A 26,780-nucleotide genomic window follows, 5' to 3' on the forward strand; every position below is an offset into this window, starting at 1 on the left:
CCCCTCCATGCGGGAGACACTTTCTACCTGTGTGTCAGCGAGAGCTCAGATACCATCACAGCCAGGGTAAAGGGGACTGGCCCTTTCAGGCAGGAGACCCCTCCCAACTGTGTGTGGGGAAGATCCTATACCACCACAGCCAGGGTAGAGGGGATTTGCTCCTCCAGATGGGAGATCCCTCCCACCTGGTTGTGGTGGATGGAGCTCCTATACCCCTGAAGCCAAGGTAGTGGGTACTCTAGGCAGGAGACCACTCCCAGCTTGGTGTCAGATGAGCTGTTACACAACCACAGCCATGGTAGAGGGTACTTTCCCCTTCTGGCAGGAGACCCCTCCCACCTGGATGTGTAGGGGGAGCTCGTAAACACCCACAGCGGTGTAGAGGGGACTTGCCCCTCCAGGTGGGAGACCCCATAACCTGGGTGTTGGGGGGAACTCCTATGCTGCCAGAGCCAGGGGAGATAGAGAAAGTCAGCACTATTCAGATGACCTCCTTGGCCATGGAGGACCTCCAGAGTGTCACGGCTGGGACTCCCGCAATGGGTGGTGTGGCACAGCTCTGACAAGAAGATGACCAAAGGCAGGGGCCTTTCCCCATCCCCAGAGGGGGACAAGACTGGGCCAAGCACAAGCCGAGGCTAGAGGAGCATCAGATCCAGGACTGACAGTGTGCCTTGGATGTCAGCACCTTGGGCTGGGAGAAAGCTCCATGGCAAGGTGCTGGGAGGGGCTGTCTGGGGCTTTGGGGCCTGGGCACATGACGGGTAAGGCGATGTGGCTGGGTGTGGCGGCTTCCGACATGCTGGACATTCCCAGGGTCATGTGGTGCCTGGAGGCATACTGGATGGTGGTGGAGTGGCCAGCGTGGACCTGGATAGCAGAGTCCCACACCCCACCCTCACCCCCACCCATATCCCCACTTCACCATAAGCTACTGAGGCCCCCGCACCAGGGCTCCACAGGAAGGCAGAGGAATCATGGACTGGGTTGAGGGGGAGAAATTTTACAATTTGCAACAATGTAAATAAACCTGGAGGATATCATGCCAAGTGAAATAACCCAGACACAGACAAATACTGCTTGATCTCACTTATATAGAGTCTAAAAGTCAAACTCATTGAAGAAAGTAAATTCATTTGGCTAGAGCTATACAAATTCATCAATTCCACACTTTCCAGAATGAAAAATACAGACGCAGAAGACACAATAAAAAATGAAACAAAAATTGCTAGATTAATCCAAGGAAAGACCTCATAATGAAATTTTGAGAACACACACCCAGTCTAGAAAATCAAACAAAACACCCCAATTTCAATAAGATTAAAAATCCTGCATGTCCAGAGCCACAGTTTAGTCAGAATGACTCCTGGCATTTTGCCAGAGGGAATGGTTGAAAGATGACTCTGCTCCAGGAATAAGGCTGCTCTGGGATTAGGGAGAATCCTGCTCCCTCTGGCACCTGCTACTTTGGAGTTCCCATGGAGTTCTCTTGGGTTTCAGGAGAATTGGTGAAAGGACCCAGGTGGAGAGAGTGTGTTCCTGGGAACTGTGTGTAGAGTGCTGGTGAGAGTTCTGGAATAAAGAGTTGCTGTTTGAACCTACAAGGCTGTGTGGCGGCTTGGTTATTTTGTGCCCAGCCAGACTGTGGCACCTGAGAGGACATAGGAAATTAAAATCAGTTTATAAACTGTGACCTACTGAAAAAGGTCAAACTAAAAAGAAAGTGAAAGGATCTAGGGTTGGAGTAGAGGAAGGAAGACAAAATGGTACATAGTGGATTTTTAGGGCAATGGAACTATTCTACCTGGCACTACATAGTAGTACTGGATGGTGGATACATTCTGCATGGTACTGTATGATGGATACATCTCATCACACTTGTTAAAAGGGTTGGGAATGTAGCTTTGTGAATGAAGGACAACTAAGCACGAGATTCAATCCCAGTCCTGCAATTATAAAAAAAATGGAGAAAGCAACAAGGGAATGTAGAACTCAGAAGTTGATGTGAACTGTGGTGTCTATACCTAGTCCAATACATGCCTTTCAGAAGAAGGTAGAAATGTTTCTCAGAGATGCATAAAACTAACACCTTTCTGAATAAGACAAAGAAATATACAATAACATGGAAAAAATAAATAAAAAGTTAGCTCAAAAATTAAGAAAAACTGAGGTTATCTCTTATTTAAAAAGTGCTGTATATTTGAAGAAAAAGTCTTTTTGCCCTTTGTGAATATTCTAAAAACACAGGTGAAAATAATAGCTGTGGACAGTTTCTATAGTCACATATTTTATAATTTTATGGGCAGTTTCATCAAGAAACTTGTGGCTCTTAGTGTGTATACCACCATGTTAACTGAGGCATTGCTTGCAAAGCCAAGATACAGAAATAACCTAAGTGTCCCCCCACACATGAAGGGACTCTTTCAAAAGGCAATATGGTGGTATAAATCCACAATTAAATACTATTAATTCTACAAAACAGGAAATTCTGCATTTATAACAATATGGATGACAGTATGTTAAGTGAGGAGATTATGTTAAGTGAAATAAGCGAAGTAGTGGGAGAAAAAAACTATGCTCTCACTTAACATGTGGAATCTAAGAGTCAAAATCATAGAAGTGGAGAGTACAATGGTGTTTACCAAGTCTCATGTGTGTTGCATGGAGGCAGGAGGCAGCCAGGAGGGTAGATGGGGAAAAGAGGGGGCTTTGGTAAACAGGCATGAGGTTAAGTTAGATAGGAGGAGGGCTATAATTAGCAATAATGTGTGTTTCAAAATAGCTAAGACAGAATTTTTAAATGCTCTCATCACAAAGAAATGACAAATACTGAGGTGATGCATATGCTAATTTATCTGAAACATCACATGGTACCCCATAAACATATGTGAGTAGCTTCTTAATTAAAAATAAAACTATAAGAAGGAATATTTACTGGTTTTTATAGATACACATAAAGCATTACATAAACCACAAAATGTTATTATTTAAGACTTTACTCCAAAGCTTTTCTTATGTCCCTGCTTAAAATATTTCTCTTGTTCTGCTAAACTCCTGAAGTCGTTTACATGTAGGTATGTAGTAGTTGCACTGTAAAGAAAAGATACAAGAGCAAGGAATAAGAGTTTAATGTAATTTTGATATGTATTATGAAAGTATTTTGCTGATATTACCACAAAAGTTCTTATCAAAAGAGAAATACATAATTCTAGAGGAATAAAATGTACGGGGTTTTTCTGTAACAGCAATATTAAGTAGTGAAGTCAGAAAAGCCTGTATAGGCCACCAAAACATTCTTGGAGAGACAGATAAGGAGCAGAATGCAAAAGGTTTACATTATTGAGATTAAGAATGAAAGAGCTAATATGACACAGTTGGAGCATGACAAAACAGCACAAAGAATGCTGCAAACTTTAGTGTGAAGCTCCATTCTGGCTATCTGGGTTATCCTTAAAATAATGATATCACAAGCATTCAAACTCCTGCAGCTGAATTACCATCAAAGAAACAGCAACACTACTAGCTAGCTCTACTTTGAAGGAAGGTCTGAGGAGGAGCCTGGAAGGGCTGTATCTACACATCTGTGAAAGGATGAGATTCCAAGGAGGCTATATATAAAAGACCTGTACTGAGCACACATGCTGGGTATTTCTTTAATGGCACAGTTTTTTTTCCTTTTTGTGTTAGGAATTTTATTTTCAATATTTTTATTGGTGTATCATAGTTATACACATTGATAGGACTTTTTGTTACATATTCATACATGCACACATTATAGGAATATAATTTGGCCAATATCATTCCTTAGCACCTTTCCCTCACTCCCCATCTCCCACTCCCTGGTCCCTTTCCTCTTTTTGACCTCCCACTGATTTTTAGGAGATACACCCCAAATTTTTTTTCCTTTTTCTCTCTAGCCTCTACATATCAGAGAAAAACATAACAACCTTTGATCTTCTGACTTTGGCTTATTTTGCTTAACATAATAGTCTCTGGTTCCATCCATTTTTCTGCAAATGACATAATTTTATTTTTATTTATGGCTCAATAAAGTTTCATCTTGTATGTACACCATATTTTTTTAATAAATTCATCTGTCGATGGACACCAAGACTACTTCCATAGATTTGTTATTGTGAATTGTTTTGCTATAAACATGGATATACATGTATCCATATAATATGATGACTTTAATTCTTTAGGATAAACACTGAGGATTGGTATAGCTGAGTCATATGATGATTCCATTTAAGGAACCTCCATACTGATTTCCATAGTGGTTGTACTAATGTACAATCCCACCAACAGTGTAAAAGTGCCCCTTTCTCTCCACATCCTCTCCAGCATTTATTATTATTTGTATTCTTAATGACTGCCATTTTGACTGTTGTGAGATTTGCATTTCCCTAATTGCTAATAATGTTGAACATTTTTTTATATATTTGTTGGCCATTTGTATTTCTTCTTTTAAGAAGTGTCTGTTTAATACATTAGTATGTTTATATTTATTAATTGGGTTATTTGATTTTTTTGAGTTCTTTATATATTCTAGATATTAATCCTCTCTCAAAACAGTAGCTAGGCAAAGATTTTCTCCCATTCTTTAGGTTCTCTCTTTCCATTCTTAATTATTGCCTTTGCTGTGCAGAAGCCTTTTAATTGGGTGGTATCTCAATTATTAACTCTTAGCATTATTTCCTGAGCTTTTTGGGTCCTATTGAGAAAGTCATTATCGATGCCTGTATGCTGGAATGTTGATCCTATATTTTCTTCTAGGAGTTGCATTGTTTCTGGTGCAATGATGGCACAGTTTTACTGTGGAATCTCCTGCTTATAATGATCACAATTGGTACAAATAAGTTTCATATTTATGCATGACATTGCATTACTTGACCTGTCTGATACCACCTCTCACATCTAGGAAAGATAGAATGAACAAGGTAGCTGAGTTAGAGAAACTGCAAAAAAAAAAAAAAAATTAAAACATCTTCTTAATTATTTTGAATGCTAAAGGTATGTTTCTTTGAAGGCAATATAATACAGCAGAGAGTTATATAGCATCTAGGTTTTATACAAGTTAGAGTAGCAAAAAAGAGTTTTAAAATTCATTTTTACTTGTTACCAGCTGATATATTTGTTTTCTCAAATAAGGAAATGCTAAGTGCTAATGTTGCAGTTATTACTGAGTTCCTGGTTGCTGAAGGAAGCCTGGCATTTTATTAGTATAATGAATTTACAATTCTTCTTTAATTGCATATACATATACATATTATCTGTATTATTATCTGTATTATCTGTATTATTAGCCTGATGATTATTTTTCCATTAGTAGAAATTGTGTCATGTATAGTGGCTCATTAACAGTTGCTTATAAAAGATTCTTTATTAATTTAGTCTAAAGCAAAATTTTAGGACTAATTACCTTCATTTGCAAGCTCCATGAACAATATTTTGTATGGAAAATAAAATGGCTCTTGCACTTTGTGGATACATGCGGTGATGTTACAGCTGCTGTCTTTATTTGACAAGAACAGTCCAAGCAAGATAGTCATGTGAGCTTGCTAGAAGTCATTTATTAACAATAAGGAATGGCCAAAATGCACAGATGAGACATAACGGTGATATTTTAAAAATAGAAAACTTACTGGGAGCCTGAACAGGTCAAAAAAGATTAACAATAGGAGATTAAAGGGTAATAATTTGTTCAGACATCAGCACTAGAAAATTCCCATAAACTGCTATTGAAATGTGTTTGCAGTCTGTGGACAAGGAAATATATAAAATTTTATATAATTTTATATATTTTATATACTTAAATATATAAAATATATAAAATTTCAGAGAGGATGTTACTAAATGAGCTTATTCTAATGATATGCTACTATGACACATATGAAACAAAAACAAACATGCAACATCTAAAATCAACATTATGTGTAGTTCCTCATTTCATTAGGCTAAAATAGGTCTTGAGTGTAAGTCAGATTCTAAGCCACAATGCATGGAAATATAAAATGATTATGAGGAGTCTCAAAATTTCTTCTGACACTAACTACCAGGGTTAAGACAAAAAAGAATAAAAATGTAAAACAGCAGATGGACTTCCAATCTTTAGTTTGTTTTTAATACTCATATCCCTATTTTCTCTCTCTCTCTCTTTTTAGTTATTAATAGTGCCGCAGTCCAGCTGCAGCAAAATAAGCAGGGGGGGGGTTGGCGGGGAAGGGGGGTGACGAGCAACTTGTGTACATTGATACAGCAGGAGTGGGAGCAGTTTATTGTAGCACAGGAGGGGTATATATACATTACACACAGCTTATATTAATTAACATAAACTAGATACAGCAGTCAACCAATAAGGAATCTCAACACTTAATGGCTCCCTGTTGTTACTTCACAAACCACTCCCTCTGACAAAATGCCAGGCGCGCCATCTTGACTTGTTTACAGACCCTAACATTTCCCCCTTTTGTTTAATTTAAATAACGACCATAGTGGTTTTTACAGAAACACCATAAATAACCTGCTACAAGCAGAAGGGGAGGATACAAAATGCCACCATACCAAGCCAATTGATGGCTCCATGCAAGAAGCCCTTGCAATGACACCGTTAGCAAAGATACTGAGTTACAATTTGTTGTAGATTACAGTTTGTTGTCTCAGTCCAGGTAAAGCAGTGTCTCAATAGATTAACTCACAGTCCAGGTAAATTACAGTCCAGGTAAGTTCTGCAGGCAGCTAGCTTAAATCACAGTCCAGGGAAGTTCTGTAGGCAGCTAGCTTGATCTGAAGTTTCCTCAGGTTCTCAGCAACACTGGAAATTCTTCCACCTTCTTCTTCACTGGCACTGGGACGAAGGCTGGAACTCTGGATGGCTAAAGAAAACCTTGTAGTATTCCAGCAGGCACTAAGAAAACAACCTTCTGAACAATTTAGTACATTATCTCAAGGTTTTCTTTTACATTTGAAATAAGCCTTAATAGTGCTCATTACTCATTAGCTTCCAGGTGTGGGAGAACCATTGTAGTTATTGGCCTTAGAAATAATCAAACTTCAGGGGCACGGGTCGTCTTCTGCCTGCAGCATCCTGGGCAGCCCCAGATGGCCCTGGGGAGTGTCCTGGACTCAAACTGCTTCCAGGCACAGGGAGCAAGAGCCTGTGAGACTGTGCCTCTGGGTCAGGTTTGGATTTGAGCTATCCGCAGTGGTGTCCACTCCCCAGGCGGGGGGGGGGGCAGGGAAGGGTTGGCTGCTGCCACTTGGTAAGTCCTTGCTGTGCCGTGACTGGCTCACGCACATGGCAGCCACTGTGCTGATTCACATACCATCCAGTAAGGAAAATTATTCAGTAATAGCGTTTTGCTGCAACTTTTTTCCTGATAATCCTTCTTCTTCTGAACTTTCTTTTTCTTTCTGACTAGAGTGCCTGGGCTTCCATCAACACATGCCCTAACTATTCTTGTTTCCACTGGGGTGCCTCCTTCCCTTAGTAATTTACTTTTCACCCCTACCATATTTTCTTCACAAAGACAATACAATACACTGAGACAAAACAAGATACAAACATACTGTATCAATCTTCTCCATTTTCTCAAAATGGCCATATTTCCTTTCACCCTATCTGTATAGGGACGAGCAGATTTGATTCTGTCCTATCTATGGATGGGCAGCTTTTTTTCATAACTTACCCCCAAGTGTCCTGGGGCTCCCCAGAAGGGCCACCATCTGCCATAGTCCAGCTGAAGCAAAATAACCGGGAGAAACGAGCAACTTGTGTACATTGATACAGCAGGAGTGGGAGCCATTTATTGTAGAACAGGAGGGGTATACATACATTACACACAGCTTATCTTAATTAACATAAACTAGATTCAGCAGTCAACCAATAAGGAATCTCCAAACTTAATGGCTCGCTGATGTTACGTCACAAACCACTCCCTCTGGCAAAATGCCATGCACCATCTTGACTGGTTTACAGACCCTATCAAATAGTCCCTTATTTATTTATTTCTATGCAATACTGAGAATCAAACCCAGTGCCTCACACATTCCAGGCAAGTGCACTACTGCTGAGCCACAATCCCAACCACCTATTTTCTCTTATGCTATACCTTGGCCCGAACAATGTTCCAGTCTCTATCTTTAAAAATAAACACATAAAATAAAAATGCTACTTGTTCTTGTTTTTTCCCTTTTACATTATTCCATTTTTCTCCTCTTCATCAACAAACCTCCCAAAAGTAAAGTTACACCCCATGCTTCTGAGCTTCACCACTTGCTCACCCACTTAGTCCTGGAAACCTGGTTTTTGCTCCTAGGACTCAGTGAATGGTCTCCTTCAGGGATCGCTAATATATTGTCAAATAAACACAGCAGCTCTAACCCCACCCCATGTATCCAAACAGTGCCAGAGCCATTTTATTTTCCATGTTTTTATTGGTGTATCATGCCCCTCATTTTCCTGAAACAGATCTCTTTCTACCAAAATTCCATCCTCTGACCCTTGGGTATTGTTTTATTTGCTATCCCTCAACCACCTGCATACCTTCATACACCTAACTTGCACGTTACATTCAGAGATCCAAAAGAAATATGTATAAAAAATAAATGCAGTAAATTGTAAACAATAGGGATATCTAAAACGAACAATCCTTAATTACACTACAATCATGAAAGAATATTATGTATGGCACTATTAAAATAGCATATGATAAAGTTCTTAACAACATGGAAAATTCTTATTTTATAATGTCAGTTTTAAACAAAACAAGTTAAAATACGTGTATGCAATTTAGTTTCAACTATGTAAAGAAATGATTCAGAGGAAACTAGAAAGCTATACTGCAAAATGTTAATAGTGATAACCACTGATGGGTAACATTTTTCCTTCTTGGTAATTTTATGCATTTTCCAAATTTTCTATACTGATCTTGTTATAATTTTAGACTCAGTAAGAAAGTGAGTTCAACATCATATTGCTGGGATGGGATTATGGCTTGATGGTAGAGAGTGCTTGCCTAGCTTGTGTAAGGCACTGGGTTTGGATCCTCAGCACAAGAGATAAACAAATAAATTAAATTGAGGTATTGTGTCCATCTACATCTAAAAAAATATTTAGAAGTTCATACTGGCTACAGAAGTTGAAAGGAAAGTGACCACAACACTCAGAGCATGCAAGAGATCTTTATTACAGCAGTGCATCAGAGGACAAAAGAGAGAAAGAGAGAGGGGGGGCCCAGCAGGAGGGAGTTTTCACAGCCCAAATCTAATGGGGTCTCTGAGTCTGCAAGCTTCCTTGTTGGCACAAGGGGGTTAAGTGTTTGGCCTTGAGTGGTGGGCTGAGTGTTCAGCCTTGAGCAGGGGAAGGAAGTGCTCAGCCTTGGGGGGGGGGCTTGGGCATTTGGGCTTGAAGCAAACAGGTGATAAAGAACCAGACAGAGGGTTTGAGAGACCAGGTCATCCTGCGGCTAACTTTGTTTGGCATGCCCTGCAGACAGCTTACTCAGCCTGTCCTGCACCTAACATTCCTCCTTTTTTGTTTTTCTAAGTGACATGGGGGGTGGGGTAAAGTCCTCTGGCTACTTCCTGCTTAATGGTGGACAGAGTTGGGCCTAGAATGCGAAGTGGAGGAATGATGGGGGGGGGGAGGTCTGAGAACACCAGGGCAGCCAAAAATTGCCGCAGTCTGGCTGGGCACAAATCACCAGCCACTCAAGCAGGAACAAACTTCATTTATTTTCCGAACTCCCGAGAATGCCACCCACGCTGCCCTTCCAGGCAAACCAAACACCAATCGGAACTCCTACCACCAGAACTTCACCAACCAACTCCCACCACCAAAACTTCACCAACCAACCCAAACTCCCCAGGAATCCCCACAAGAACTTCAAAGTAACATGAGCTGGAGTTGGACAGCAGGGGTCTATATACAATTGAATACACAATCCAGCATTATCTTAATGACTTGCCTCTCAACCATTACTTCTGGAAAAATGCCAGAGGCCATTGCGACTAGGCTGTGGCTCTCAAAAAAAAAAAAAAATAACACTCAGTGGATTTAGATAACTATTTTGGTAGGGGTAAAGTCCATAAAAGTTTCTTGAAGCCACAGGTTGTCAATGGCATCAAACCATTTCTGATGGGAGGAGATCTTTGGTATCAGTCATTGGTCTTGTTGTAGGGACTCTAGGAAGTATTGAAGTGGCTTGGTTGAATCCAGTAATGTTAAGGGTGACAGCCTGATTGCAGCCAGTGGAAGAGCAATTGCCTTGACCCATAAACTGAGAGTGGGTGGTGTCATCCTGGTGGCTTGGTTGTAGAAGCAGCATCTGTGGTTTGAGATAAAAACTTGAGAGAGGATAATGATTAGTAAAAGAAGAAGAAGAGGGTTGGTGAGAAATTTTGATTTTGGTGGGTATGGTGGAAGTCCAGGACTGGACATTTTGAACAGGTGCCTTTTAAGGTGGGAGACATGGTACTATGGTGAGTGGCCCAAAAGCTTGGTCACCATTGGGGTAGAAAGTATGACCATATGGGGTCCTGTCTATCAAGGTTCTAATGATTGAGAATGAAGTTCCTGAAGTAAGACTGAGTCACCTAGTTGAAAAGTGTCCAATTCAGTTTGTGGTTGTGCTGGAATTGAGGCAATGAATGGTACAGGAAGGCACTGGTCTACATTTCCCTTAGGAGTTTGTGTAGAAGTGTGAGATAGGACAGGCAGGACACAAGGGGAGGAATAGTGATTTGAAAGCTTTGGGTGGTTAAGAAAGGGCACCCATAGAGTTGCTCAAGGGGGCTAAGGCCTGAGGGGGCTCTTGGGTCTATCTGAATTCAGGTGAGGGACAACAGTAGGAAATTGGGCCAGAAGAGCCTGAGTTCAAGCAAGTTTAGTAAGATGATCCTTGAGAATGCTGTTAGGCCTCTCAACCTTACCAGAGTACTGGGGTTGGTGGGGGATGTGGAGCCTCCAAGTGATATTGAGGCCTTTGGAGACTAGTTGAAAAACCTTAGAAGTGAAGGCGGGACTGTTGTCTGACTGGATGGAGGTGGGAAGTCTTAACCTGGGAATGATCCCCTCAATGAGGATGGAGGCAAGTGTCAGCAATTTTCCTGGATGTAGGGAAGGCATCTATCCAACCTGAAAAAGTATCAACCAAAGTAAGTAGGTAGCAAAGCTTTTTGTGCCTAGGCATGTGAGTGAAGTTGATCTACCAGTCTTTGCCTGGCTAGTGGCTCCTCATCTAATGTGTGGGGAGTTTAGGTTTGTTGCTTCCTTGGGGGGATACTGTAGAGCAGACTGAACAAGCAGAGTGGACCTGCTGGACAGTAGTTCTCATTTCTAGGATGTGAAAGAGAGGTTGTGAAAACTGGAAAAAGGGGTTAGAGAGTGTTTTAGATAGGCACAGATTCTCTGGAGTTAGAGGAGTTGGTCATGAGTCCCATATCTCTGTCTTGGGCATCAGGGGCTGGTAGTTGATTGACACTGGTTGGTGAATTTATTTATCTGATCTTGCAGGAACTTCTGTAGGCAATGCAATAGTCCTATTAGGAGAAACATAAAGAGAACTAATAGGGGTCCTGTGAAGGGGAGGAGCCAAGGTCATATTTGACTGAACATTTCCCATGGAGACTGTTGACCTGGTTGCTTTCTCCTCTTTTCTAGCTGTTCTTGTCCTTCATTACTCCTAGGAATGACTGTGTTTTGGCTTAACTGTTTGGTAGGTGTTTAAGATCAAACTGGTCAAAAATGACTTTGTTTCTATCTATTGTGAAGAGTCAGCCGAGTTCCCATAGGGGTCACTCATGGGGGAACTTGAGAACAGCTTCTTAGTTCTGCTAGTGCCATTTGTGCTAGGATGGGTCCAGGTCTTGCTTGACCATGTGGCTTCCCTTGGAAACATCAGGGATGTCTCTTGTCTCTAATGAACATCCTCTTCATAGCAAATGCACTGATTGACTTTTTATTCTCCAGTGGTCTCAATAGTCTCCCTGATCAGAAGGTTATATGACCTAGAGTTGCAAAACGCTTTAGAGAATTTCCCTGTTTGCTGAATTTCAGACTGACTCAGAGGGCCAGAGCCAAATATTGGTTTTTTTGGCCATTTTAATTTAAGTTTAAGTCTTGATCATAAACATCCAGCAAATTAAGTTTCACCTTAAATTAAGAGTATTGGGCTTTAGCTGAAGTTTGTCCTACTTTGGAGTAATTCTGACATGTAGTATGATGGAAGGCATAGCCTTATCTCAGGTAGGCCAGGGCTCTTTATAAATCTTAGGTAAAGTGTTCTAGTGTTGATCTTTTTTTAAATATTATTTTTAAAGTTTACATATATTGTTGCTTGATGTCACATGAATACAAGCTAACACTATATGATATTACATTTAAATTGTACCCAGTGTATAGAACTTTATATTAATCTTATTGATAACAGGTCCAGTTATAGAACATTAAATGATACAAATAAATCTCCAATTTGTTATTTTTATAAGCCTAAAATTAACATTCAAACTTTTGGAGAACATCAGCTTGATATAATTTTTTTAAAGCTCCTATCTTAAAGACTTATATACCTGGAATATATGAACACATTTAATATACAAAGAAGAGTAATAGTACCACAATTACATTGATGTTTTTATATAATCAAGTGTAGCTCTTAAAGAAATAACATATTACAATATTGCAAAATAACAGTTGTTGTTTAACCATAGTTGTATAATCCTTAATTCCTTCAAGATTACTTGCTCAAAAAACTTACAAACATAACCAATGTACACAGACCTTCTTTATCACTTGCTTAAATGCTCTTATTTACTTAATAGACTCTCTTATCCAGAAACACATTTCCTTCTATTAAATCCATACTTAAACCTTTTAATTTCTCTTTACCATCTGTTAACTCTTTCTTTATTCACACTTTGAAATAATCCTTATAAATTTCTTATTTTAGGCAAATTATTCCAAGTTAATAAGAGATATTTTGTTATTTGCAGTACACAATTAATTACATCTGTTTACCATTTCATGAAAACATAAACAATGTTAAAATATATAGAATTATATTGTTGTAGGGACGGACAATGCAAGGCACCTAAGATAGCAGTGAAGATAGGGAAACAGTTTTATTTGGTTGCAGCCAAATTCAGAGGGCACAGCTTCTGCTGTAATCAATGAATCCCCTGAACTCCAAGTTTAGGTAGTTTCAGAATTTTGCATGTAAGGGAAGGAGCTCAGAAGTTCACGGTCTGCAGACGTCCATAAAAAGCATTTTTTTTAATTTTTATTTTTTCTGTTCTGGGCAAGTTAACCTTTCAAGGACACCTGGGAAGGGGAGAGCTTTTTCTTCCCTTTTTTTTCCTCCCCCTGACAGCTGTTACCATGGAGCCCAGTTAGTAACTCCCTTATCTTAGAAAAGTAGTCAGCACTGTGGGCCTTGTTCACATATCTTATGAAAAACTAGTAAGGAGGTGTCCAGCACCTGGAGTGCTGATTTTTCCCAGACAGTAGCCAAGTAAAACAGGGCAACATGAAAATAGCAAGTTTATCTACACTGAACTCTTTTGTAGAGATTCTTTTGCTGAAAGTCCTAAAATTAGTCACGGTGAATATTGCTAGAGAAGGTCAGTTAAGACTTTTCTGTGGGCCTGGGTAGGGAGGGGGAAGATGGGAAGGCAGGGATGAGAGCAGCTCCCATCCATGTAAGAATGAAGAAGAAGATGTAAAAGAATAATGGGAAAGAGGTTTGGGGTTTTCTCTAGCAAGGAAAACTTGAGCAGTAGAACAGGTAGAGAAGAGGGGAAGAGGGGAGTGAATATCTCAAAAAGCATGTAAGGGACTTTAATTCCTAGTAACCTGTTTTTAATGATGACAACTTTAAAGGCCATTTTTACCAGATCTTGGATAGAGGTCTGAGGGCTCTCCTCAGCTGGTTTGAGCTTTGGATTAGCTGATAAGAGGACCTGGTGGGACTGGGTGTGGGCACTGACAGGAGAACTGAGAAGTGAGTGGGTGGAGGGATTCCTTCAGTAACTGCTACCTCAGCAAGGGGGCAAGAGTCTGAGGAAGGGTGGTGATGTACATTTTTGATCTAGTAATTGGAGGGGAGAAAGCAGGTTACTGAGGTGGGAGTGACGGCGGAGAGTCTGGGGCAGATGGCTGAGGGTGAGGACTTATTCGACTCAGGCGATAGGATGGAGGTTCATTAGCAGGGTCAAAAGTAGTGGTTGAGTGCAGAGGAGGAGAAAGTTGGAGATAGATGGTTGGGGGAGTTGATTTGCAAGCTGGAAGAATTTGTAGAGGTTTGCAAGAGGTGCAGAGAGCAGGATTGGAACGGAGCAAGAAGAAAGTGATCTTTACCCATTTTTTCGAATGCTCACAGTAATTGCAGAGATCCCTTAGAAATGGAGGGATCCAGGGACCCAAAAGGGAGCCATCTGCTTTGGTTGTTTAAGGGATAAGTGGGCCAGGCCTGGGTGCTATATTTGATCAATTCTTTTGGGTTTGATGCCTGGTGTCAAGGAGAGGGTTTTGAGGTTATCCAAGAGGCATTGTAGGGGAGAGTCTACCAGCAGAGAGGACACATTACCCATGTCACCAACGTAGTATAAGGAGAACGGAAGAGGATGCACAGTAGTATAGGGGAGAAGGAAGGAGACACATATATAAGAGAGGAGAAGGAAACTGATTTATTGGCAAAAGGGGCATCCACACTACAGCCAAAAATCAGGAGTGCCTTAGTGGCAGGTTCAAGCTGCAGAGATTGGTCATCACCGTATCCGGACAGTCAAAGCTCTCGTCCTCGATGGAGCCGGAGCCATGGGAGACCTTGGCCAAGGCTTTTTGGGACCCCTCCTGGAGCTGCCAGATAATCCCAGGGCCATAAAGAGGGGAAAGAGAGAGACAGGGGAAGAGAGAGGAAGGCGAGGGTAAGCATCTCTCTAGAAGCCATGTCTTGAAGGTGAGGACTAGGACTTTATGAGAGCCACGAAAACTGTGAAGGTCTGGGTGGGGTGTGATGTTTGGTTCTCTGTTATGTGTCCCTGGAGGTTACACAGTCCTTTGAGGGAGACCTACAAAGCCTATGCTGGTAAACTATCAGCTGGGAAGGGAAATAATTTCGAACCCAGGAGTCTAATCTGCCCAAGGAAGAATCTCCTCTAATGAAGACTGAAGTCACTCTCCCTCCCAAATAACCATGAGAGAAAAGAGAGATAGTCCCTTACTTACACATGGGATCTCCCTTTCTCCTCCGACCTCCCTATGCCTCTCCCAAACAGGCCAGGCTGCCTTGGGAGGTAGCATGCAATGAATAAAAGAGAAGAAAATGCAAGTTACAATAAATAAAATGCTAGAGTACTTAAGAACACAATTTCCACACTTTTCTATTAGCATATAAAAGCTACTAATATGCAAAATCCATACCTTTAGTCCTTTGAATTGCCCTGAAGCTATGTTCTGAAGGGTTTGAAATACTTAAGAACTGACATTAAAAAGGCAAAAAGCATTTTAACTTATAAACAGCACACAAAACTTACTTAATCTCTAAAAATAATAGGAATGCAAATGTTTTATTTGCCATAGAGATAAGGAGGGAAATATCTGTTGAATGAATTGGACAACATGACTCACACTGCATTACAAGTCATTTTCCCAAATTCACAACTTTCACATGTGGGTGATCTTAAAAAAAAAAAAAAGTTAAAAAAGAAAAGATAGAAACTTTCACAAGATGTAAATAAGTCAAGTCATTTAATCCCTCCACATGTTTAAATTGACTACACTTTTCTAGCTTGGAATGTATTTTTATTATTTTAGTGAGCTTAAATTATGTACCCATGGTAATGAATAACGCCTGGGTTTAGGTCCAGAAACCTTCTCTATCAGCCTGTTTCATAATTACTCCAATATTATGGAACACAATAAGACATTTTCTTGGTTCAGTTTCAATAGTAATAAGAATTTTTAAAATTCATGCTACTTCACAGTTTTTCAGACATTTTTCTCCTAAATATGGTATTTTGAAATTCTTAGGTATGTTATATAATTATATAAAGTCCATTTCTATGTGTTCATAAACTTTAGCACCTAATAAAAGTAGTAGGAATTGGGCTATATAAACTACTTCCTCATCTCCACCCCTTAATTACCAGTAATGAGTTTATTTAGAAAACAATGAGGAACAAGTACCATAGCCTATAGGCATCTAGGAATGGAGGGAATTCAGACACAGAAATTAAGGATCTGGAGAGGTTAAGTCCTAGTGGAAACTTCTGGAGTGAAACTGAACTCTTATACCCTTTTCCCAGCTGCAGACTTAGATAAGGTGTGAGGTGTTTAGTTTGTTCATGGTACCTACCATCAACTGACATTTTATCTCTCTCTCTCTTTTTTTTCCTCCATGAAAGAAAAGAAATGGAAATACAAGTGCTTGTTACCACATGCTTTTAAGGCTTAAATGCCTATCAATAAGCATGCTGTATCCATAGTTGAGGAGATCACTTTATAAGTTGCCAGAAGAATCTCCTCTAATGAAGACTGAAGTCACTCTCCATCCCCAATAACCATGAGAGAAAAGAGAGATAGTCCCTTACTTACACATGGGATCTCCCTTTCTCCTCCGACCTCCCTCCCTCTCCCAAACAGGCCAGGCTGCCTTGGGAGGTGCCTGGGAGAAAAGGAAACACTCAGTGCCCCCATGGCAAAGTCTTTGGTCTTTTCCTCCTGGTCCCGCATTTTGTAGAGCAGCAGAAAGCACAGGTGAAGAGGGTCGTCCTGGGAGGGCAGCAGCGTGATCTCTGCTGAAATGTCCCTGCCTTGCTCCACTTGTACCATCTCCTTTAGGTAGAGGAGTGCCTGTTTCCAGAGTGTTGCCCGGTCAAAAGGGGAGATGGACAGTACCAGGGGTTTCTCTGAATCTCCCCCAGGGAAGGTCACCTGGAGCCAAAAGGCCAAACCATGCATGGGCGCCGAGTCATAACAGCTGTAGAGAAATCGCCCACTCACCTTGCCTCCAGTTCCATCTCCAGGACAGCGCAGGCCAGCTGGAGCTGAGCAAAGTGCTGCAGCCAGGCCAACAGATCCTGGCTGGACAGACCCTGCACCAAGATCTCCAAGTGGCTCATGAGGCAGCTTGTGGTGAAACTCTCTAAACAACTCATGTCCATGCCTTAGTGCTGCTTCACCTGGCTCCAAAAACCTAGGCGCCACTCCAGCATCTGGTCGCTGATGGGGGCTACAAAGAGCTCAGTGGAAGCCAATAGGAGAATACCACCCTCCCTCAGCCACTAGGTCTGTAGGTGCAGCACAGAGCTCAGCATGGACTCATGCAGAAGTCCATAGCCCATTCACTTGCTCACGATGGCATCCACCTGCTCTGGCAACTCCACCGTCTCCACCGGACCCTGCAGGTCATGCACTTGGTCCTCCATCCCTTTGAGCCGCCCTACCTCTGGGGCCTTTTGCCAAATGGCGCTACCAGCCTGGGCACAGAATATGCTCAAAATGCCGGTGCCTGCACCAACCTCCAACAAGGTCTTGCCCTCCAGAGCTGCCCAGTTCTGCAGGACGCCAAGGTGGCAGCATTGGTGAGGACACAGTTGGAGATCCTCTCCTCCCCGACATGTCCCTGTAGCACTCCTAGTACAGGTGGTCCTGCTTGCTTGCTCTTAGTCCTCTTGGGTCGGGATCATGGCAAGGCCACCTCCTGCTTTCCTCCATCTTCTTCTTCAGTTCTCTCCCCTCCTTTGCCGCAACCCCCGACTCTCCAGATATTTCATATAAATGGAATCATACAGTATGTGGTCCTTTGTGATTGGCTTCTTAACATGATGTTTTCAGGTTTCACCTACAGTGAAGCATGTATCAGTACTTCATTTCTTTTTATGGCAAAATAATATTCCCTTTTATGGATACACCACATTTTATTCAGTTGACAGATCCTGGGGTCATTTACATATTTTTGGCTTTTATGAATAATGCCATATGAAATTCATGTGCGAGTTTCTATGTGAACATTTCATTTTCATTTCTCTAGCGTATATACCCTTGGGACTTACTGAGTCATATGCCCTTTCCCCTTACTGGTTAAGTGTAAGTTCAAAGAAAAAAATGGAACTGTTAATTTTGGCTGAGAAATTAGAAAAGACTACTTAGAAAAAGTGGTATGTGAGCTAAGTTTTGAAATAGGAGTGATAGGATTCAACCAGAAAAGGGAAAAATGAGATGACAGAAAGTCAGACATTTTGACTTGAATAACATTTGACTTATGTTTGCATATTATTATCCACATTACATGTATGAAAACAAAAATTGGTGTAAATATATTTTATATACAACAAGAGATATGAAAACTGTGCTCTGTAAGTGTAATACGAATTGTAATGCATTCCTCGGTCATATAAAAAAATCAATTAAAAAAAGGCATTTTAAAGAGTGGTATATCAGTAGTAAATCTTCATCAACACAGCATATGTTTTTACTTCTGAATGTTTTATTTGTATATTATAGTTACACATAATAGTGGGGCTCATTTTGACATAATTATATATCATGGAATCAAATTTGCTCCACTTCAGTCCCCAGTACTTCCCCTTTTCCTCTCCTTCTCCCTCCTCCTATTTCCCTTCTACTCTAATGGTATTCCTTCTATTTATTTATAATTTTAAAATTTAGTTCTTTATATATAAACATAAAGGTCAAATTCACTGTGGTGCATTATGTACATAGCATAATTTGGTCAATTTCATTCAATTGTTCCTCTCCTTTCCCATTCCTTCTCCCTCCCCATCCTTTGCTCCACTGATCTCCCTTCTATTTTCACAGGATTCCTCCCCCACTTTTTCCCCTTCTTTGGTCAAGCTTCCTTCTATGAGATAAAACATTCAACCTTGACTTTCTGAATCAGACAATATATATATATATATATATATATATATATATATATATATATATATATATATGTTAGTAAAATACTCACAAAATTTAATATTTAACTAGAACTCTACAGTTTCGTGGCATTGAGTACATTCACATTTATACAACTATCACCACCAACCATCTTCAGAACATTTCCATCTTGGGAAATTGCAACTTTTCATGCTTAATAAAGATAACTCCCAGTCCCTGGCAACATCCACTCTAATCCTAGAGAACTTTTGAATTGTTTCTTTTTCACTTAGTGAGAGAGGTCCACCACTGACTAATGGGTGGTGTCTATATTTGCAGGCCTTGCTGCATATACATGATTGAGGGTATTATAAGGACAGGTAACATAAAACAGGGAAACAAAAAGAGGTGGAGACAAAAACTAAATATATGGATCTCTATCCACAGGCTTAAGCAGCCCTGCCACAGATCTGCCTGATTATTTCACATGAAGAAATTGACCTTCCACCTGGTGCTGTGGAGCATGCCTGTAATCCCACCAGCCTTGGAGGCTGAGGCAGGAGGATTGCAAATTCAAATACAGCCTCAGCAAAAGCAAGGGGCTAAGCAACTCAGTGAGACCCTGTCTCTAAATAAAATACAAAAAAAAAAGGCTGGCAATGAGACTTGGTGGTTGAGCGCACCTGAGTTCAATCCCGAGTATTAAAAAAATAAATAAATAAATAACATAAAATAAAAATAAAAATTAAAAAATTAAAAAAACATAAAAAAAACCCCAGAAATTGGCCTTGACCTTCCTATAATCCCAACTACTCAGGAAGCTGAGGCATGAGGATTGCAAATTTGAGGGCAACCTGGGCAGCTTAGCAGGACCCTGTCTCAAAATAAAGTTTGTAAAAAGGGCTGGGTATACAGCGCAGAGGTAGAATGCTCCTGGGTTCCAGTCCCAGTACTGGCAAGTGATAAAAAGAAATTGATTTTTGGAGCCATTTTCACTTTGCAGATCCACCAGCAGTTTCACAGTTTCTGTGTCTTCACAGGAGGCCAGGCACATGACAGCACCACTATAGCTTTATGTCCTCAGTGCCCATCCATGGTGAGGATTCTGCTGAGGGTCCTATTGGAACCTTCCATGTTCCCCTCTTGTACCATCACAGTCCTGGCATTGAACTTCACATGTTTTACCATGATATTGGATTGAAATCTAAAATTTGTAGAACCCTGAGCCCCCAAAACCCAGCCAACCTGAAGCACATTTGCTTGCACTGATGCTTTCTGTCAAGAAACCATTTCTTAGTGCAGCCTCTTGAAAACCAAATTGGCAATGCCTCAGAGTTAAACAGTTATACTATGATGGAGGAACTTTCCAAAAGTGTCAAATAAAAATTAATCACTGTATAATTCTAAGCTATATGTCTACTAAATCAAATTAGTTAGTAGAGTGACTGACTGGACTCATCAAAAATTGAGTATTAAAGAAAATTCTTTTTAACACTCATGTAGTTTACTTGAATATAATAACACATACATAATTAGCTTAACCTTATAAAACTATGGGGCTTGGTCAAAATATTTACTCATTTCTTAAATTAATGGTAGAATACAAATAACACTCTCCATCACAACCATTTTTAAGTGTACAGTTCAGATCAGTGACTTAATTACAGTCACACGGTTGTGTGCCCAATCTTCAGAACTCTTTATCTTACAAAACCAAAACTCCATTTCCATTAAGCACCTCCTTATTCCACTATTCATTCCCTGGCAATCACCAATCTAACTTTCTTTCTCTATGAATCTTACTACTCTGGGTCAGATTAACAAATGTTAAGTAGAATTACACAGTATTTGTCCTTAGTTCACATAGCATCATATCCTTAAATGTCATTAATGATGTATCAGAATTCCCTTCCTTTTTAAGGATGAATACTATTCTACTCTATGTGTGTATGCCAAATTTTGTTTATCCATTCAACCTTTGATGGACATTTAAAATGCGTACACCTTTGGCTAATGCAAATAATGCTATGAGCCTGGGTGTCCAAATACCTGTTCGGTTTTTGTTATCAATTCTTTTGGGTACTTATACCCCAAGGAATTGCTTATTAAGTTTCTTCGTCAACTATCATACTGTTTTCCATAGTGGCTGCACTATTTTACATTACCCGACCAACAACACAAGAAGGTTCCTATTTTTCCATTCCCTTGTCAACACTTGTTAATATTATTATTTTTGAAGAGTAGCCAATCCTAATGGGTGTGAGGTGGTTCCTAATTGTAGTTTTGATTTTTATTTCCCTAATTATAAGTGATGCTGTACATCTTGTGCTTATTAGTCATTTGGGCAACTTCTTTGGAGAAATCCTTTGCCCATTTTTTAATCAAATTTTATGGTTGTTGAGTTAAAGGAGTTCTTTATTTACTTTGGATTTTTTAAAAAAATATTTACTTTTTAGTTGTAGTTCGACACACACCTTAATTTTACTTATTTATTTTTATGTGATGCAGGGCCTCACACATGCTAGGCAAGTGCTCTACCGCTGAGCTACAACCCCAGCCCATTACTTTCGGTATATTTTAAAAAATATTTTTAGTTATATTTGGACATAATAACTTTATTTCATTTATTTTTCTATGTGGTGCTGAAAATCAAAACCAGAGCCTCACACATGCTAGGCAAGTGCCCAACCACTGAGCCACAAACCCAGTCCAACTCTGGATATTAAACCCTATGGGATATGGGATTTGTAAGTATTTTCATGCCTCGTATAAGTTGCTATTTCACTATCGACTTAACAAGTTTTAAATATAAATAAAACTCTTGGGTTTATTTGAAACTTTAATATCCTCATCACTATTGAAGGTCTTAAAATATTATACTTTTCTAGCTTGTACCTTTTCCCCACCCAGTTCTAGGTATGACATTACTGCAGTCTTTTTTGAGCTGTGTGATAATTTTAGACTTAGACCTCTGGGTAAGAAATCTAAACTGTTTCTCTGTCATGTAATGAGGAAGCCAAATAAGACAGTAAAAAGTCTTGGACCAGTAGGGAGAAAACCCAAAGTTTAGACCTGCTCTATCACTTATTACTAGTGTAATATTTGAGTAAGTCATTTGACTTTTTTGACCTTAAGTTACATGTTTACAAAGCAGAATATTAATTATTGGCCTCCAGTGAACCATTCACCTTTATCAACATTTTCACCATGTGGTCCAGAAGTCATGTTCTCTGGTATTTAATCCAGTGAATTGAAAACATATCCATTTAAAACCCTAACTATGCATGTTTATAGCTTCTTTATTCATAACTGCCCAAACTTGGAAGCAATCAAGATGTTCTGATGAAAACAAATGAATTGAATTCTAGATAACATAATATTATTAAGCACTAAAAAAGTTAGAAAGCCATGAGAAGACATGGAGGAAGCTTAGATGCACATGACTAAGCAAAAGACACCAGTCTGAAAGGGCTCCAAACTGTTCAGTTCCAATTACATAATATTGTGAAAAAAATTTTGAAAACTTTTTAAAAGAATTGAGGAAGAAGGGGGGAATAAATCAAGAATCAGACTTTTCTCATTCTCTGCTCAGCCTAAAATGTAAAAAAAGGAACAAAAAATGAAGCAATATGCTTACCTGTGTTTACCTTGATTAAAGCCAGATTTTAGTTGGAAGAAAAAGGGTAAAGCTTATCACAGGATAGTTTTTCATTTCCAAGTCTTGCAGAGGACAAATCAAATGATACCCACTGCACCTTAAAACCATTAGGAAGCTGCATATTTAGAAACTCTTCAGCACAGAACACACTTCCCCCCTTTATCTGGCATCACCCTGTTTGACGTTACACCTGTATCAGAATCTCGGCATTACACATATCATCTGTAGGGACTTTGAATCATTTATTCACAGAATGTGGATCCCTAAGCTTTCTGTGAGAATTAAATAGGATAGTATATTTCAGGAGGATCCTGAGTTCAAAGCCAGCCTCAGCAATGGTGAGGTGCTAAGCAATTCAGCCAGACCCTGTCTATAAATATAAAATACAAAATAGGGCTGGGGATGTGGCTCAGTGGTCCAGTACTCCTGAGTTCAAGCCCTGGTACACATCCCAAAAAAATTATATTCAAAAAGCCTAGTGGACATGTTTGCCTGCAATGACTAAATAACTGACTTAAGAAGGTAGCCAACAAGTGTCCTGAACACCAGGTGTCACCTTTGGGCCAGGAGTATTCACCTAACTGCTCCAGGCAGGGGGTAGAACCTAGCAGCAAAACAAGACTGTCACTTTCACATACAATATATTCAGAATTGATATAGGCTTTTCCCTACCTTGGGAGCTGGTATTACACACACACACACACACACACACACACACACACACACACACACATATATATATATATATATATATATATATATATATATATATATATATAATTTGAAATATTATAGTATTTCAGTATTCTCTTACAGGTGTGCTAAAAATTATGTACTATAATTAATTAGCTGAATATCCTCAGATTTGTTACCAAAATTTAATTTTTAAAATTATCCTCATTGGATTATTTATGAATTTTGAGAATCAATAGTGCTTTACACATCCTTTGGTTTATCCAACCAGACATTATTTGGCTCCCATAGACTTCAATATTGTCACAATGGACAATTTTCTGGCTCCAATTCCACAATCCATTGACATTATTTCCTTTACAATTTTAATGGGATGACAGATAAAAAAGAAAGTACAATAGTTTTAGTGTAAAAAAAAAGTTTGTGACCAGTAAATGTGGGTTAAACAAAGATTATTAACCCTTCTCCTTGACCTCAAGAACTCAAAAATTCAGTTGTCCCGACCAGCAGGACACATTAACGTGGGCATCGAACCTAGAGGGGGAGGAATGAAGGGACAAGAGACAAGAAGGATGACAGCAAGACAGGAGTTCTGATCAAGCTGCAAATGTTTAGTGTTCACACAGGGGTATCTATATGCTGGGGATGGGGAAGCTCTCTTATCCGCAGTTGCTGAATGTCTTCACAAGGTGAGATGACCGCAGGATGTTTCAGGAAGACAGATGGCCAAAGGATGTCTCAGGGAGATAGATGGCTGCAGGATGTCTCCCAGGGGGCTGTTTCTTGTAACTGTCAGGCTATTCTTTGAAGGAGAACTTCCTTCTAGCCCCTGGCATTCAGTTATAAACTTTTTTTTTTGTTTTCTATTTTCTTGAAAAGAAAAAACACCCTAGGGCAAATCTGTCAATCTGTGAATAACCCTGAATTACTCAAGGAACATAGCCACACCTGGCTGCATTCTGGGACCTACTAATATCTCTCCTAGAGAGTGCACAGGGCACACAGGGAGACACTCATTTCAAAATGAGCACAGAGTTTGGGCTTCCCTCCCGGTCTAAGTCCCCCACATTGAGACTCACAGTGGTCACTTCAAGACAGGTAATTTGATGAGCATTAGCTTGGAGCTGGAGGTGCAATCTATAGTCGCATGGACTGTTGCCTCATCTGCTAGGAAAACTTGCCTTAGATTAAAGCTGACCTGGCCTACCTCAGCCTCAATCTGGGCGTGAAAAATCACTCCTAGCCCACCAGAAAGAAGAGTGACACCAAGCACAGGCTGTTCAGAGCAGATTCTTGGAACTCCAGCAGCTGTGGTCATTTTTTTTTTTTTTAACAACAGCTCCAATTCCACTTTGTAAGAGGCACTTGATGCTTCTTAAGGAAAACAAGAAGCATCCTCTCTCTCCCTTTGGCCATCTCTCCCATTCTTAGAGAATTGGGAGGAAAGAGCTGTCACCAGAAACCATTTGGATCCAGGAAGGCAGAAGTCAAGGCCAGCCTAGATAAACCCATTTGTGAAGCACTTTGTGCTGATCCATACATTTCTGACTGGTTTCAGACCCGTCCCTGGAGGACAGCGAGCTCAGGAGGCTGGCTGCTGGGCTGGAATGAAGCGGCCAAGGGAAGGGATGCTGTCAATGAACCAGCCAAGGCTGCGCAGGGGGCGTGGCAGTTCAAGAGGAGCAGGAGGCCCAGAGGGCGCCTTACCTGGAGGACTCCGGGGTGAAGCTGCTGCTGTCCAGCAGCCCCATCTTGCAGAAGAGGACCCCATTGACATAGGGTACAGAAGAGAGCTCCTCGAGCTCGAAGTCCACCTTAAACTTAAACTTCTTTAACACTGTGAGAGCCAGGTGCCATCGACTGGGCTGCACAGGCGGGCGACATCCCCTTAGCTCCCCTAAGCCCCGCAACCGCCCAGATCCGGGGCTGGGCCCGGGAGCTGCGCACAGGAACCTGGCCAGGGGCGCCGCAGGCTGGCATTGGCGGGAATGCGGCTGCCCTCTCTCGCGGAAGCCCGGGCCGGGAGCGCGGCTGCGGCACCAACCTCCGCCGACCTCCATGAGCGGTTGTGCTGCAGCTGGCCCAGGGAAGGGCTCCCTTAGTTGTGCACCTCTCCTCTGTCGCCACCCTTCTGAGAGCTGTGAGTGGAAAAGCTCGGAGTATGGTGGCTGTCTCAGCCTCAGCGACTGGGGCCGGGACGCCCCCAGCGGCCGCGATCTGCAGCGCACTGCAGGGTGGAAGCAGGAGGCACGGGGAGGGCGGGGAGATTCATGGCAGGCAGGCGGCTTGTGGGGTAAACTAAACCACAATGGCAGTTAGCGCGTCACGCCTCTCTGGGCTTAAAAAAGACAAATGCAGCCAAAAAAAGCTTCCTTCTATACCTTCCTGGGCGCCTTTGCTTTCAGTTTTTGCACCGCCTCTTTTCTCCCCATCCCCTTCAAACGATTTCTTTCCCTTGGTTTCAGAGTTAATAGGGACTGTCAGAATATGACTTTGTTTTAGTCACATTGAAATCCAAAACTAAAACTTATTTTAAATACTCAATATTCGCGAACCTTCAAATACTAAATAAAGCAGAGGAAAAAGGAAAGGGATTAAAATGTGTTGAGGACCTTACAAGTGCCCAGCCCTGTACTGATACAGGCATTTTTTTTTCTTTTATCTAATGCCTGTCACCCAGGGTAAAAAAAGAGCATAGAAGGAGTTAAAATCACACCTTCCCTTTTAAAATTTGTCCATACTCGGAACTGAAAATGCTTAAAATCAAATTCTGCAGGGTAAGCTTAAAAAAAAAAAAATCTTGCTACTTGCATAGCAATTACCTGTCCTGTATAAGCACATGCAATATCTTGTTAAAGTTTGTGTTCACTTGGTTACATAAAATTCAGGTTTTTCAACTGAGATTTTTATCCTTTAATCTCAAGGACTTTCTTGCAGTAACCTCTGGAAGGGTGTAATTGAAAAGATTCTCTTTCACAGTTAATTCATTTATTCATTCATTCATATAAAATATTTTAATTGCATAAAATGTCAATCACAGGCTAGACCCAATGATTAAAAAAAAAAAAAAAACTAAGAATTTTACCCTCTACTGATGCAGACCTGTTTAGATCCAACATTAAAAGACATGGCATCAAGCCAGGTGCATAGGAGTCTACTCGGCTCAGCTACCCATCAAGCCCAGCAGCTCTGAGGCTGAGGCAGGAGGATCACAAGTGGCAGCCCAGCCTGGGAAACCAAAACCCTGCCTCAAAATATTAACAAGTGTGGGGGATCTGTAGCTCAGTGGTAGAGTGCTTAACTAGCATTTGTGCAAGGTCCTGGGTTCAAACCCCTGAACTGCAGAAACAAACAAACAAACAAACAAATCCCACAAGTGCCCAAACAAGAAGACAAACATAGATTTCATTTAGGTAGAAGTTGGAGGAAGAAAAAATGAATTGAAATTGACCAGTTTCTGAATTTCAAATAATGCAAAAGATTTGAGATAAAGTGGGGGGAAAGTGTTCTTGGTAAAAGAAATAGGAAAAATAAAGACCCAGAAAC

At 40.6% G+C, this 26,780-nt stretch overlaps 1 pseudogene; it reads right to left on the reverse strand.

Moving 5' to 3' along the window:
* Nucleotides 1-681: 681 nt before the first annotated feature.
* Nucleotides 682-25,294, reverse strand: LOC113177306 (protein arginine N-methyltransferase 6-like; annotated as a pseudogene).
* Between the last annotated feature and the right edge of the window lie 1,486 nt (nucleotides 25,295-26,780).

The sequence above is a fragment of the Urocitellus parryii genome, chromosome 11, assembly GCF_045843805.1.
Source record: "Urocitellus parryii isolate mUroPar1 chromosome 11, mUroPar1.hap1, whole genome shotgun sequence".
NCBI classification, from domain to species: domain Eukaryota; kingdom Metazoa; phylum Chordata; class Mammalia; order Rodentia; family Sciuridae; genus Urocitellus; species Urocitellus parryii.